At 40.6% G+C, this 3,329-nt stretch overlaps 1 pseudogene; it reads right to left on the bottom strand.

The window, feature by feature from the left end:
• Window positions 1-1,887: 1,887 nt before the first annotated feature.
• LOC105535260 overlaps window positions 1,888-3,329 on the bottom strand; it is a 2,482-nt pseudogene continuing 1,040 nt past the window's right edge.

Raw genomic sequence — 3,329 nt, 5'->3', positions numbered from 1 at the left:
TAGCCAGGATGGTCTCGATCTGCTGACCTCGTGATCCGCCCGTCTCGGCCTCCCAAAGTGCTGGGATTACAGGCTTGAGCCACCGCGCCCGGCCGACACATCGAAACTTTTATGCATCTACTCTTCTGTAACTTTATTACATTCAAAATGAGAAAACACTGGCCTCTCCACCCAAATGTGTTACCACATGGACCTTGCTAGCCCTCCTTTATTGACTGTCCATAACCACCCACAGCAAAGTGAGGATCCCCATCCCATTTAGCTGCACAATTTCAGGACACATGCACAGTAGTATCAGAAATGTAAAGCTGTATCCTTGTGGGAACATGTTTATCTACTAGAATAGAGTCCTTATGTGCAGTGTCTTTACACTTTTAACTTATAGAATTTCCTCATTTTCAAAATTCTTTAGGTCAGCGATTTCATTTCCCACATTCTTCAGTGAAGTTATTTCAATGACACTGTATAATTTGATTTATTTGAAATTCTGTAAGAGCCAAAACTATAGTCAAGGAAACGTATAGAAGATATTCTAGGCATTTAGAGAGTGGGTATAAAATAAGTTTAAAAGACACTGTTTAACAAAACTAAAACTATTTTTATTGATATGCAATGGTTGAGACATGACACAATTTGTCTAAGCACGTAATTTTGTGATGGAAAACATAAATCTAAATAAATACAATTTAAAAAGTTCATTAACCCCAGGATCAAATGCAGATTGTATAAAATAATAACTTATTTGGTAAGTGTAGGGATGTCATGAGATGCATGCAACAAAGATTAAAGTAGTTTTCCACATTGCATATACCATGTTTCCATTCATTAAAGACATTTTATTTAAAAAATCAATTATCTACTTGACCAGGATCCCTGGAGGATCCTCTTCTTGGTGCCGAGATCACACCACTGCACTCCAGTCTGGTGACAGAATGAGACTGTGTCTCAAAAAAATTTAAAAAAATTCAAAAAAGCAATAAAATGTGGTACATATACACTATGGAATATTACGTAGCCATAAAACCAAATGAGATCATGTCCTTTGCAGGGGCAAGGATGGAGCTGGAGGCCATTACACTTAGCAAACTAATGCTGGTGCAGAAAACCAAATAATGCATTTTCTCACTTATAAGTGGGAGCTAAATGATGAGAACACATGGAACAGAGAGGGGAACAAGGCACACTGGGCCTAACAGAGGGCAGAGAGTGGGAGGAGAGAGATGACCAGGAAAAATAACTAATGGACACTAGGTTTAATACCGGGGTGATGAAATAATCTGTACAACAAACCCTCAAGGCACACGTTTACTTATGTAAAACTGCACATCCTGCACATATACCCCTGAACTTAAAATAAAATATAAAATGAAGTAAATTAAATGTTTGTTCAAAATTATCAGAGACTTAAATAAGAAAATCCTGTATTATTTTTGCTATTTATGTATCAGCCAGTATTTGGAAATGTATTATCTTATACTTACATATTTTCAATTTTAAAAAATGACGAATTTTGTGGTCTAGTGGATGGTCTATCCTTGGGAATGATCCACGTGCTTAGGAAAAGGTTGGGTACTCTGTAGCCATTGAGTGAAATGTTCCATCAATATCCATTACGTCCATTTGGTCTGTCATGTAGATTTCATCTAAGATTTCATTGTTAATTTTCTGTCTGGAAAATCTGTCTAATGCTGAGAGTGCGGTGTTAAAGTCTCAGCTATTATTGTATTAGGGTCTATGTCTCTGTTTAGCTCTAATAATATTCGCTTGGTATAGCTGGGTGCTCCAGTGTTGGGTCCATATGTATGTATGTTTATAACCCTAAGTCAACAAAGGTTGCAGCCCTGTTCTCCCTGTCACTGCCTCAGTTCAGCACAGCTGCCTCCTCCCTCAGGGTTTCTGACTCCCCTGGGATGTGGGTTGCCACACTGTTTCTCTCAAACAGCAATACACAGCCATGTCCTCATCCTTTAGGCTGCTGATCTGCAGATATGCTGTGCTGACAGAGGTGTCCACGGAGAAGACAAACCATCCTGTGAAGCCCTGGGCAAACACTGGGTTCCCAGTGTTGGTGTTGATCCATCCTATCTATTCAAGCCCTTGTCCAGGGGCCTGTCGCACCCAGTTCATAACATAGCAAGTGAAGGTGTAACCAGAAGCCTTGCAGGAGAACTTCACTGAGGCCCCAGGCTGCTTCATCTGAGGCCCAGACTGCACCAGCTGCACCTGGGAGTGAGCACCTGTGCAGAGGACACAGGAGTGCAAGAAGTCTCACTTGACTGGCCTAGTTTCTTCCTCAGGCCTGGGACTGGGGACTTTCTTACCCGTTGCCACTGCCACCAGGTTTTTTCTTCCTGGCAAGCAAATAGCCCAGGATTATTTTCTTTCATTGGTTGAGAAAGACTTTACCCAAACTTCAGCTCAGTTCAGGCATGCACTGTCCCTGAATGGGCAGCTCCTAGGTGGGCAGAAGCAGGCAAATGGTGTGTGTCCATAGGACCCGGAGCCTCTCTCTCCTTGGATTAGGCCACCTCCTCAGGATTACAGGGCTCTTCAATTTTCTCAACATGCTGTTGTACCAGATAAGCACAAAAACACTTAATTTCATTATGCTTCGTTTTTTTCAAAATTATTTCAAAAATAAAGGTAATAATTTTAACAGTAAACATATTACAACTAACTATACATGAGATCCTTCCTCCTGTGCTTCAACATTTCTTCTCAGGACTTTGTATGCATTAATATTTTCAGTTTTTTTCTGAGATGGAATGCTGACGTCTCCTTATTACAAATTATTCTTTTTTTTTGTTTTTTTTAATTATACTTTACATTCTAGGGTACATGTGCACAACGTACAGGTTTGTTACATATGTATGCATGTGCCATGTTGGTGTGCTGCACCCATCAACTCCAGCACCCATCAACTTGTCATTTACATCAGGTATAACTCCCAATGCAATCCGTCCCCTAATCTTCCCCATAATAGGCCCCGGTGTGTGATGTTCCCCTTCTCGAGTCCAAGTGATCTCATTGTTCAGTTCCCACCTATGAGTGAGAACATGCGGTGTTTGGTTTTCTGTTCTTGTGAGTTTGCTGAGAATGATGGTTTCCAGCTGCATCCATGTCCCTACAAAGGACACGAACTCATCCTTTTTTATGGCTGCATATATTCCATGGTGTATATGAGCCACATTTTCTTAATCCAGTCTTTGATGGACATTTGGGTTGATTCCAAGTCTTTGCTATTGTGAATAGTGCCGCAATGAACATACGTGTACACGTGTCTTTATAGCAGCATGATTTATAATCCTTTGGGTATATACCCAGTAATG

Source organism: Mandrillus leucophaeus, unplaced genomic scaffold (assembly GCF_000951045.1).
Source record: "Mandrillus leucophaeus isolate KB7577 unplaced genomic scaffold, Mleu.le_1.0 Scaffold1435, whole genome shotgun sequence".
In the NCBI taxonomy this organism is placed as follows: Eukaryota; Metazoa; Chordata; class Mammalia; order Primates; family Cercopithecidae; genus Mandrillus; species Mandrillus leucophaeus.
The sequence above is the reverse complement of the archived record's forward strand: the minus strand, read 5'-3'. Positions and strand labels throughout refer to the sequence as shown.